The following is a 13257-nucleotide window of genomic DNA, read 5'->3' as shown; positions in this document are numbered from 1 at the left end:
AATAAAAGTCAAATCTGAAGTGGTGTGTGCATATGTATTCACCCCCTTTGCTATGAAGCTCCTAAATAAGATCTGGTGCAACCAATTACCTTCAGATTGCACACAGGTGGACTTTATTTATGTGACTTCTAACTAATTAATTGTCACATGATCTCAGTGTATATATACACCTCTTCTGAAAGGCCCCAGAGTCTGCAACACCACTAAGCAAGGGGCATCACCAAGCAAGCAGCACCATGAAGACCAAGGAGCTCTCCAAACAGGTCAGGGACAAAGTTGTGGAGAAGTACCAATCAGGGTTAGGTTAGAATTTTTTTAAATCTGAAACTTAACATCCCACGGAGCACCACTAAATCCGTTATTTAATTTTTTTTTAAAGAATATGGCGCAACAACAAACCTGCCAAGAGAGGGCCGCCCACCAAAACTCAGACCAGGCAAGGAGGGCATTAATCAGAGAGGCAACAAAGAGACCAAAGATAACCCTGAAGGAGCTGCGAAGCTCCACAGCAGAGATTGGAATATCTGTCCATAGAACCACTTTAAGCCATACACTCCAGAGCTGGGCTTTACGAAAGAGTGGCCAGAAAAAAAGCCATTGCTTAAAGAAAATAATAAGCAAACACATTTGATGTTTGCCATTAGGCATGTGGGAGACTCCCCAAACATATGGATGAAGGTACTCTGGTCAGAGGAGACTAAAATTGAGCTTTTTGGCCATCAAGGAAAATGCTATGTCTGGCGCAAACACCTCTCGTCACCCGAGAACACCCGTCACCACAGTGAAGCATGGTGGTGGCAGCATCATGCTGGGGGGGATGTTTTTCATCGACGGGGACTAGGAAAGTGGTCTGAATTGAAGGAATGATGGATGGTGCTAAATACAGGGAAATTATTGAGGGGAAACCTGTTTTTGTTTCAGTCTTCCAGAGATATGAGACTGGGATGGAGGTTCACCTTCCAGCAGGACAATGACCCTAAGCATAAAGCAACACTCGAGTGGTTTAAGGGGAAATATTTAAATGTCTTGGAATGGCCTAGTCAAAACCCAGACCTCAATCCAATTGAGAATCTGTGGTAAAGTATTTCTGTACACCCACTGAACCCATCCAACTTGAAGGAGCTGGAGCAGTTTTGCCTTGAAGAATGGGCAAAAATCCCAGTGGCTAGATGTGCCAAGCTTATAGAGACATACCGCAAGAGACTTGTAGCTGCAAACGGTGACTTTACAAAGTATTGACTTTGGGGGGGTGAATAGTCATGCACGCCCAAGTTTTGTCTCTCTTGCTTATTTCACAAAAAAATATTTTGCATCTTCAAAGTGGTAAGCATGTTGTGTAAATCAAATGATACAACCCCCCCCAAAAAAAATCTACTTTTAATTCCAGGTTGTAAAGGCAACAAAATAGGAAAAATGCCAAGGAGGGTGAATACTTTTGCAAGCCACTGTAAATCAAGTCCAATCAAATCCAGTTTGCTGCGCTATTGTTGTTAGGTGAGTTTTATCTCCAAATTGTGACCTTATACCTCCTGTTGTATGCAGCTGATGTGGGTCTAACAGTGGGTTTACTGGGTTTCTGAAGTAATGTTTCTCTAACCTAAAGGTTGCTGTAAAAAATAAGGGGGAAAAAGACGTTAGTAACCCGACACTGGATTAATTTTGACAAGTTTCACCATGGCTCTCTTACAACAAGCTTCGAATGAACACAACTTTTGAATCTACTTGAAGAAGACATAACTCTACTTTTCATTAAATGGGATGAAAAACCGAAGTGTTCGAGGTCAGAGACAAAATCTGCATCTCAAATGGCACCCTATTCCCTCCATAGTACAATGCTTTTGAACTGAGCCCTGTTGGCTCTGGTCAAAGTAGTGCACTATATATGTAATAGGGTGCCATTTTGGACGTAGCCATAGACTGCAGGATTGTCTGTGGAAGTTGAATTACTGGAGCACTTTTACGAGGCGATAAAGGAAATGTAGCTAGAGTGAGAGATGTGGTGACGGTGGTAGTCAGAATGGTGTTTAGCCTAGTCTGCTGCTTCCCCGGGAGACTAAAACAAAAGTGAGGGACCCATTCGCTGTCTTATCTCAATAAGTGGACACACAACATTTGGTTCTTACAAAGAAAGACCAGCGAGAATAACACTTGGTTGTTCATTGTGCTTTGTATAAATTAGGGGTTTAGAGACTCTTTAGTGCTCTCAAGATGAAAAAAATATTGTGTTGAGCGTGAATAGTGTTCAGTGTGCCTTTTTTAAAACTTTGTTTTGAATTAAGATAAGAATATTTGAGCTTTTCTGGTTTTAATTCCGTTCTGTTTTTATTTTGGGGTATCCTTTCTGGAATTAAGTAGTCCCAGGTTTAACAAAGGTACAAAACCAAAGTCCCCTCAGAAGTTTCCCTGTACAACCCCACCATGTGGAGTTAGGAGCTTCTTGGTTTTAGCTTCTTGACAGTGCTTTTTTTGGTCAATCAGTATATGCCATTTAAAGTATTATAGCAATATTTAAGTAATAGTTGAAAATATACAGAAAATAATGAAGATTAGTAGTGGATGTGTTTCAGTATCATAATTGCACCTCCTGCTGACAAACACCTGTTAGAAAATCCAATTTTATATTTACCTTCATTGATGTTGACCACACATAAGCTAACTTGCTGTTGAGATTAAAAAGGTTTATCGAACTTGTGTGAGTATCTTGATCTACTTTTCTTTTTTTTTCAAATAATCTGACTACGTACTCTTGGGTTGAATCCAATGATGAATACATTTACGTCCATGGTTGAATTATAGGCACTGGCATTCTCCAAAACATAGCTCACTATTTGAGATTCCATTACAACAGCCCAAATAGGGACAGCAACGGATCCTCAATTGTACCAGTATGACACGTAGCCCTTTATCATAAACAGTTGAGTCACAGTACATGAGCCTGAATTCATTTCAGTTATCAGCACTTTATTACCTGTTCAACATCCAAATTGATTGGTAATGTGGCATGTGTTTTATAAAAACTCTCAAATAGATGGGTATGTGGCATCATTACTGTGTTGATAAATATGTTCAGGGTTCTTATTAACACCATTGACTCAGTCCTAGTTATGTGAGTAATCAATGGCATAGTTGGACCAGAGTTAATGGTTAACTTTATGGATTGAAATGTCTGCCCTCACAAGCACAGCCCATTTGTCATCTAGATGTGGTGTAAATCGGGGCCTGTATTCATAAAGCTGCTGCTCTAGGATCATGTCCCTCGTCCATATAATATTCACATGATCTTAAAGGCCAAACTTATCCTGGATCAGCACTCCTACTCAGACACTATGAATATGGCCCAGGAATGGGTATGAATAGATAGAGCATCTCAGACAGTGAAATGTTCCACTTTTCCTAAAGGCCTCTACATGACTATAGCCTATATCCCTCTTGGTTCTCTTGTCTGGAATTCAATCAGGATCCCCTACAGGAGTTCTACTCATAACTGAACTAGTTCCCATTCCCATTGGTGTCGGTCTAGGTTGCTAACTGGATTGTTGTCAACACAAACAAGGCCCAAGCGTCATTGCTTTGAAGGTTATTTGATTAGTTCAAGCATTGCTCGGCAGATGCCCTTGCTATAAGTTATCTGGGTATGGATCAGCAAATGATGCTCCCCGGGAGCTGAAATGAGTGAACCAAGAGATGCCATGTCCTCCCATTAGTGCACTCAACTCTACTGTATCCTATTCATACCAGTGCATTAGAGTGAGTCGGCCGAACTATGACTGAGGACCTCCCCATAAGTGGATGATGAGATCACTTGGTCTTCAACCTAGCGGCCTCCTTATTCCCAGTACAGATTGAGCTAATGTCCCAGTCAAAGCTTAGTCCTTGTCCTTAGAACTTGAGCAGGAATACAGTTAATCAAATCAGGCCTGTAATCCCATTCAGACAAGTTACAGCTTTAGGTAACACCAACATAAAGTGTCTTAATAGGGCGTTGGGGCCAGCACAGCTTCAACGCACATTGGCATAGATTCTACAAGTGTTTGGAACTCTATTGGAGGGATGCAACAAAAATGTTCCATGTTGAGATTGGTGGAAAATGCGGTCTCGGGCACCGCTCCAGGATCTCCCATAAGTGTTCAGTTGGGTTGATCTGATAACTGAGACAGCCATGGCATATGGTTTACACAGTTTGTCAAACCATTCAGTGACCACTCGTGCCCTGTGGATGGGGCCATCGTTATCCTATGAGGGCATAGCCATGGTAGCCAAAATAATGGCCCGCCCAGCATTTTTATACATGATCCTAAGCATGATGGGATGTTAATTGCCTAATTAACTCAGGAACCACACCTATGTGGAAGCACCTGCTTTCAATATACATACAAAATTATGTGGACACCCCTTGAAGTTAATGGATTCTGTTTTTTCAGCCACACCCATTGCTGACAGGTGTATAAAATTGAGCAGACAGCCATGCAATCTCCATAGACAAACATTGGCAGTAGAATGGTCTTACTGAGGAGCTAAGTGACTGTCAATGTGGCACCGCCATTGGATGCCACCTTTCCAACAAGTCAGTTTGTCAAATTTCTGCCCTGATAGAGCTGTTCTGTGTCAACTGTAAGGGTTGTTATTGTGAAGTGGAAATGTCTAGGAGCAACAACGGCTCAACCGCGAAGTGGTAGCCTACCCAGAAAGGGACTGCTGTGTGCTGAAGTGCGTAGCGAGTAAAAATCGTCTGTCCTCTGTTGCAACACTCACTCAAGAATTGTTCGTCGGTAGCTTCATGAAATGGGTTTCCATGGCCGAACATCCGCACACAAGCCTAAGATCACCCTGTGCAATGTCAAGCGTCGGCTGGAGTGGTGTAAAGCTTGCCGTCATTGGACTCTGGAGCAGTGGAAACAAGGTTCTCTGGATTGTTGAATCACTCTTCAACATCTAGTAGTCCGATTGACGAATCTGGGTTTGGCTGATGCCAGGAGAACGCTACCTGCCTGAATGCACAGTGCCAACTGTAAAGTTTGGTGGAAGAGGAATAATGGGCTGTTTTTCATGGTTTGGGCTAGGCCCCTTAGTTACAGTGAAGGGAAATCTTAATGTTACAGCATGCAATGACATTCTAAACAAATCTGTGCTTCCAACTTTGTAGCAACAGTTTGGAGAAGGCCTTTTCCTGTTTTAGCATGACAATGCCCCATGGACAGAAATGCTTTGGAAGAACTTGACTGGCCTGCACAGAGCCCTGACCTCAAACCCATTGGACACCTTTGGGATGAATTAGAACGCCGACAGCGAGCCAGGCCTAATCGCCCAACATCAGTGCACAACAACACTGATGCTCTTGTGGCTGAATGGAAGCAAGCCTTCCTAGAAAAGTGTATTTCCACTTGTTTATACCGGTCTAAAAATGTGGGAACAATCAGAATGGCAAGAAGATAGCACAGGACACATGTTAGCACCAGATATAAATGGGGATTTTCAATATTATTTCTTCCGAATCAGAATTCTACCCTCTGTTCACGCTGGTAAAACGCAAATCAATGGTTGCGATGGGTGAATGACAACAGCGTACTTCTGCTCTCCAGCTGAGGTCAGAGTACTCATCAGTTGAAGCTACACTGAACAAAGGAAGCTAGTCCTGGGCCATACCAAACAAAAGCAAAGACTGAAACAGAAAGACTAACTGGACATTTTAGTTTTCCGTTGCAAAACATACCATTTTCTGCCACACGCCATAATGAACACAACCCTGATGGAGGATGGACAGGGCTGACAATGAAAAAGAGGCAAACCACATGAAGGTACCGGTCTAGCCTGACACATCCCTTTAGCCTGACCTACTCGTGTGTTATAGTGACAGACGTGACTATGCAAGGTTGTTATTTCTAGGTCATGTGCAGGCCGGGATTAGGGTCTCTGACCATCTGGTGACCAGATAAAGTAGAACAACACTAAGACTGACGGAGACCTACACTGACTGCTGCCCATCAGTTATGCATCCTTCTTACATGGAATGTAAGCTTGGCCATGACGTAATAAAACTACATGATAAGAAAACACGTCATGCCTATTTATCAGGGTGCCCTTAATTTGATACAGTTGGAGGATTAAATATATTACGCCGTCAATATTGTATGGTTTATTCACACAGAGTTAACTATAAGATATTGTTTCTGTGAGGGCACTGATGGACAAATTCAGAGGCAAGACACTTCTACTTGTGATGGTCGAGTGGACGGGATAGACAGACTAACCTACTCAAAATGTGTGTGAGAGAGAAAGGACATATTGAGGGCAAGTTGACTTTAGGAAAATGAAAAAAAAGCTTGTTTCCCTGCGTCTTCTATGTTTCGTCTTTTGTCACTGTGAGAGAAACCAACCGGAGGGCATCTCTTCCCCCACTGAGCTGAAGTACCTTTGCTGAATCCTGTCATGAATGACTTTATCTAGTTTCAGAAGAGACAGCTGCATTGTTTTGGTTTCATCAAAGTTTGCAGCAGTTCTGTTTGACGGCTTCAAATATTAATATCCAAGAGATAATAGAATCCATAACTCCTCAATTCAGTAGCTCTGGTCTTCCTATAAGAATTATGGCTAATAATATTAAATCAAACATACTTTTTAAAAAGGTTCTGTTTAACTGTTAGTTGGGCTACAATCACTGTAAATCCTGACATAAATCTACTTTTGGCAATCCAATGCAGAGGATTATTCCATCAACCTCCGAACTGAACAACGTCCAGATGTGACATCTTCGCTCCAGGCTCCCTATCATGCAATTAAACCACCAACACTCTCTGTCCTCGCGTACAGTAGTTATGCTACCATGTGACGTAAAGACTAACCTTTGCATAACGTAACAGCGATGAGCTTATAAATCGGGGGTGGAGATTGAGAGATTTAAAAAGCGCTCCCATTCTAACGGACGCTCTCTCATGCGATAGCTCTGTTTAGTGTATGAATGCCTGAGTGCTCTTTGTGTAACAGAAAAGGTGTTTGTGATGTGCTGCCAAGGTCTTCCCTTGTGTAGCCCTTCAGTGTGACAACCAAGTGAAAGTGGTAAATAAAGAACAATCTACCTAAAAAATGAATTCGCCCTCTGCTAACTGCTGCATATGAAGGACAACTTGAAACATCATTCATTCACTATGCTGCTGCAGAGGGCCAAGTCAAACTTTTTTTTTTAAATCACAGTCCTCAATAGCATTTGTACAACTCCTTTCATCCAGGCCATGCTGTTGCACAAATGTGAAAGTCCTCTATCTGCAATGGATTGAATTCCAGAATCATATCATTCACCTTTTCTCATTTCACGTCATCTAAGTGAAGTTGTAATAATAAATACATCCCCTTTCGTCCCTAAATTGACATTGAGGTGCTCTTCACTACAACCATTTTGCAACAGATTCTTATTGGACAAGTTCAGGTATTGCACAGTTTGCTTCCTAATGAGGGCCAGTTCAGCATCAGCAAAGAACATTCTGACAGATGTATGATCCACCCAGAACAAATATGATTCTGTCATGTAGAATACAAAACGTGTCACTTATTTATTATATTTCTAGCTGCAACATATTATTTATTTAACTCGGCAAGTCAGTTAAGAACAAATTCTTATTTACAATGACGTCCTACTCTGCCAATGCTGGGCCAATTGTGCACCGCCCAATCACAGCTGGAAGTGATGCAGCCTGGATTCGATCTAGGTACGAGCAGTGACGCCTCTTGCACTGCCTTAGACCACTGCGCCGCTAGGGAGCCCCAATATTCTGGGGCACTTTTCCCAGACAAAGATTAAAAGGCTAGTTTTGGTCTATGAAGCACTTTCAAAGGAGAACCACTATTTATCATGCGTTTTAGGGCCATAGGCCCAAAGGGATAGTTTAACCAAATTACAAAATGACATTGGTTTCCTTATCTTGGGCTGGACTCAATCCATAGCGCTGAAGAGCTGCACAACAGGGCGATAGAAATTTAAAGGCAATGTCCCCGCATTAGCAGAGACTCTATTCACGGTAAACGCTGCATATGTCGGCTCAATTGGAAATGACCTTTAAATTTCAATCATGCTAGAGCGCTGAACTTCAGCAGTAAGGTTTGAATCCATCCCCTTGTAAGTGGTCCATCGACAAAACCAATGTGTAATTTTGTAACGTGGATGAACTTTCATTTGTGTCCAGGAAACCAAAACCAGCCCCTGAACGATTCACCTGTGAACAGGGCCTACCCACTGGACAGACGTCATTTCAACATCTAGTTTTGATTTACATTTGGTTGAGATGTTAAGTTGCCAACTAATGTGAAATCAACAAAAATATTCACCATGTCATTGGATTTACTTAAGTTGGGTGAAAAAGATACCAAATTGCCTTAAATGGATGACTTTTTGCTAATCCAATCAGTTTTCCACATTGATTCAACGTCAGATGTAATTTTTTGGGTTGAAATAACGTGGAAATAACGTTGATGCAGCCAGTTTTTGCCCAGCCTACATCAGATTTTCCCACTTACCTCTCTGATCAGCAGCAGAGATAGGGTTGACATGAGGTGTAAGTAACGTTAGACTATAGCTCTGGTATAGCTGCGTGGTGCCAGTTATATTTCATCTTCAGAGCAGGTGCCATTCCATAATGCTCAAACATGAGCAAGAACATCTGAAAACAATTGAACATAATGGGTCTCCATGAATGGGCTGGAGATAGCTGGGCTGATCACTGAGAGAGCTGTGCAAACACACTTTGAAGCACTGACACATGTGGATAGATAGGCCACCAGGTCTCCACATGGCCCAGGCATGGATGGACATCTGGGGAGAGAAGGGAAGCAGCTGGCTTGACCCTTACTGCTGTTAAGAGGGCCAGCAGCCCATCTGGTCATCCATCTTAACCAATAGACCAGAGGGTGATTCAATTCCAGGCCTGCTGGTTTTCATTATTTCCTTCTAATCAGGGACTGATTCAGACCTGGTGGTGAGTGAACTACCTGACCAATCAATTACATGATTTCATTAATTGATAAATTCATTAACCATTAGCCCTTGAGGCCCATAACTGAATAGCTCTGCATTGAATGTCAGATTAGAACTTGTTATTGAGTTGGTTACTTTGTTATTGAACGTTAGATTTGAACTTGTTGTTGAGCTCTACTATATACAGTATCTGGTTGCATGAGACAGCAGCAATTGCCACTATTATAGAAACATTGTCTGCATCCCGAATGGCACCCTATTCCCTATAGTGCACCACTTTTGACCTGGGTCCACAGGACTCTGGGTGATTCTACAGAAGTGGGTCGCCGCTAGTTAACACATATAACCGGTCAATTCAGAAGAATGCCGAAAAAACATGTTCCGGAGTGTGTGGAGGACCGGCAAGCCAGCCTATTCCCTATAATGTAAACAGAAATACTGATGCTGTCATCAAGGCAAAGGGTGGCTACTTTATTAAAGAATCTCAAATATAAAATATTGTTTGATTTGTTGAACACTTTTTTGGTTACTACATGATTCCATATGTGTTATTTCATAGTTTTGACGTCTTCACTATTATTATTCTACAATATAGAAAATAGTAAAAAATAAAGGAAAACCGTTTAATGTGTGTCCAAACTTTCGACTGGTGTATATATATATTTTAAGACCGCCTGATTGGGTGAGACAGAATTCAATCTGGCAGGGCCCGTGCTGTGGCTTCGCCTCTGATTGTATAACATGTGTAGATCTCATGTTCTCCTTTGAGATCAATCATAGCCTACCACCCCCTCTCCCACATCCCCCTTTTTTCTCCCATATCTCCCTAGTTTTAATGTCTTAACTATTATTCTACAATGTAAAAAATTGTAAACATAAAGAAAAACCCTTGAATGAGTAGGTGTGTCCAAACATTTCTCTGGTACTGTACAAACTTTCCTAACCCTAAAATGTGCCTAAATAATCTACAACATCAGAGTATTTTTTTTTAAAAATCTAACAGTTAGTGATGCAATATGCATATATTTAGATGGCATTCTTTCATTGATCCCTATTTTCTGAACCAATTCTCATAATGTATTCTAGTCTGTGGACAAAATTCAAATGAAAGGTACACCGTATTTAAAGGGATAAATAAATGTACTTAAAACCCTATTGAGGAAATCTGTTGGCCAGCAAGTGGGGGGTTTTTTAGTGGTTGAATTAAATGTATTCAGTAGACGCAAGGGAACCATGCCTGCAAAGCCTGGTACACTCCTGCATAAGGTAAGTCTGAATACCAACTACTGAGAAGTGCATAGGAAAGGCATAGATTTTTAAAGTCGAAATTGGGCCCCTGCTGAAAACCCTCCCACTTGCTGGCCAAAAGATTTTCTCTCGTAGAGTTTCCATTCAATAGGGGTTTCAGTACATTTATCTAAAGACATCCCTTTAAATGTGGTGTACCTTTAATATATGAAGAGAACGGTTCAAAATATTAGGGATAAATTATAGAAAGCTATGTAAATACATGCATATTCGTCTCCTTTTCGCCGCCAATTGGTAGGTTAAAAAATACTCTGATCTTCTATGTTATTTAGGGTTAGGTAATTATTGATGAATGAATGACCCTTCCCCTTTTCCACATTTTGTTATGTTACAACCTTATTCTAAAATGGATTAAATCAAACATTTGTCCTCAATTCACACACAATACCCCATAATGACAAAGAGAAAACAGCTTTTTAGAATTTAAAACAGAAATACCTTATTTACATAAGTGTTCAGACCCTTTGCTGTGAGACTCAAAATTGAGCTCAGGTGCATCCTGTTTCCATTGATCATCCTTGAGATGTTTCTACAACTTGATTGAAGTTATAAGGTCCCACAGTTGACAGTGCATGTCAGAGCAGAAACCAAGACATGAGGTCGAAGGAATCTTCCGTAGAGCGCCGAGACAGGATTGTTTTGAGCCACAGATCTGGGGAAGGGTACCAAAACATTTCTGCAGCATTGAAGGTCCCCAAGAACACAGTGGCCGCCATCATTCTTAAATGGAAGAAGTTTGGAACTACGAAGTCTCTTCCTAGAGCTGGCTGCCCAGCCAAACTGAACAATCGGGTGAGAAGGGCCTTGGTCAGGGAGGTGACCAAGAACCCAATGGTCACTCTGACAGAGCTCCAGAGTTCCTCTGTGGAGATGGGAGAACCTTCCAGAATGACAACCATCTCTGCAGCACTCTACCAATCAGGCCTTTATGGTAGAGTGGCCAGACGTAAGCCACTCCTCAGCCAAAAGGCACATGACAGCCCGTTTGGAGATGCCAAAAGGCACATAAAGGACTCTCAGTCCATGGGAAATAAGATTCTCTGGTCTGATGAAACCAAGATTGATCTCTTTGGCCTGAAATGCCAGGTGTCTTATCTGGAGGAAACCTGGCACCATCCATACAGTGAAGCATGGTGGTGGCAGAATCATGCTGTGGGGATGTTTTTCAGCAGCAGGGACTGTCCGACTAGTCAGAATCGAGGGAAAAATCAATGGAGCAAAGTACAGAGAGATCTTTGATGAAAACCTGCTGCAGAGCGCATTCAGGACCTCAGACTGGGGCGAAGGTTCACCTTCCAACAGAACAACTATAAACACACAGCCAAGACAATGCAGGAGTGGATTCGGGACAAGTCTCTGAATGTCCTTGAGATGCCCAGCCAGAGAGTGAATGGGCAAGACAAAAGTCTATAGCTTGGGTCTCCAAATTTTATCGCAAGTTATAAAGCCAGCATTTCATAAACTTCACTGTGGAAAAGGTGATATGTTGGTTAGATATGCTTCAGTTTGCTGCCACATCTGATTTCACTTCTCCAGTGACAAAATAGATCTAAATCAATTGTCATTTATATTTACAATCCCCTTATCCAAAACAGTTTACCTAGCTCTTATGCATTTTTAAATTACAGTGCATGGAGAATGGTGTTGTTTCTATCGGAAAAAAATTAAGTAAAGGTTTGCCACTTTCAACCGTGGCTCAACTTTATTAGTTATGTTGCGCGCAAAGGTCGTGGAATGATGAGGGAATTAAGTCTAAATCCGAATACGGCGTATCTGTAGTCACCTCCGCCACACCTTCATTCGCATGCTTAAGTACAGTCAGAACACGCTTAGAGGGAAGTGCATACCAAATTAATTACACCCACCCGTTAATACGTGCTAAACTCAGGTCCGAATTAAGAGCTTTAGCGTGCCAGGCTAAACTTCTCTGCTGTCTTGGTCGCGTGGCTATCATATAAGAGCCTGAAGCAAGCCAGTACGCATACTCTGTGTGACAGAGCAGAGCCCCCCTTCAGCACTAAATATATCACAAAAGATACAAAATATCAGCAAAGTATAAATGTCTTTTAAGTTAGCATTGGAAATTCCCCTTACTGAGCTCAGGACCTAGTCAATACAATCACAGAAAACCTTGATGTCACCTCAATGAAAGTTAACCAAATCAATAATGTGCTAGTTAGGTTGTGATCGTTTTGCTGCAGGCTACACACATTATCACGATGAAACTGTGAAATGATATCCAATGTCATATACGCTAGTTGGACTGAAAACGGAATATTGTCGCTGTATGTGTAATAGCATAGCAAGCAACATAGGCTAGTATAACACGTGTTAACCTGTTTCATTACATGCATCATATTATACTCAGAGATGACATAGCTGCACATATTTTTCTTTTGCGCGTTTCTCCTCTTTCCTAAACTGGGCACCTGATGGATTAGACCTTTTCTTATCCATTTGTGTTGATTTGGCACTCGAGCATCAATACATTACTCATCCCCCAACACTGTCAACCAAGAGTCAAGACTAAATCAATTCACCATTGTGTCTAGACTGGTTTTATACTACTCGTTAACAATTTCGCACAAACCAGAAAAAAAATGTAACAATATGTCAAACTATATATTCGTACCACACTACGAAAGTGACTGATTTTAATCATTGCATTAGTACTGTACAAAGTTAAGAGGTGCACTATTTGATAAATTCCCCCTACAGTACCCCGGGCTTCAAGCGGGGAGTTCTGAGGTCAACCTACCCCCGCCCCATCTCAGACTTCTGAGTAGGAGACCTTCCCAAGCAGTAGCCTGCCTAGCTCACAAACTAGAATCAGGGTGCCCACTCCAATAAGGTTAATTGACTCAGTTCCACAAGATGACATATCATTAATGTGACGTGCAAATGCGCGATAGAAAACCGATTGCGCAAATGTCACCATTCAGAATTGTTGTGCGGGCTCCCCCCGGCAAGATGTGGCCCTGGCCGGT

This window comes from Oncorhynchus tshawytscha, linkage group LG14 (assembly GCF_018296145.1).
Source record: "Oncorhynchus tshawytscha isolate Ot180627B linkage group LG14, Otsh_v2.0, whole genome shotgun sequence".
Classification (NCBI taxonomy): domain Eukaryota; kingdom Metazoa; phylum Chordata; class Actinopteri; order Salmoniformes; family Salmonidae; genus Oncorhynchus; species Oncorhynchus tshawytscha.
Note: the sequence above shows the minus strand (reverse complement) of the source record.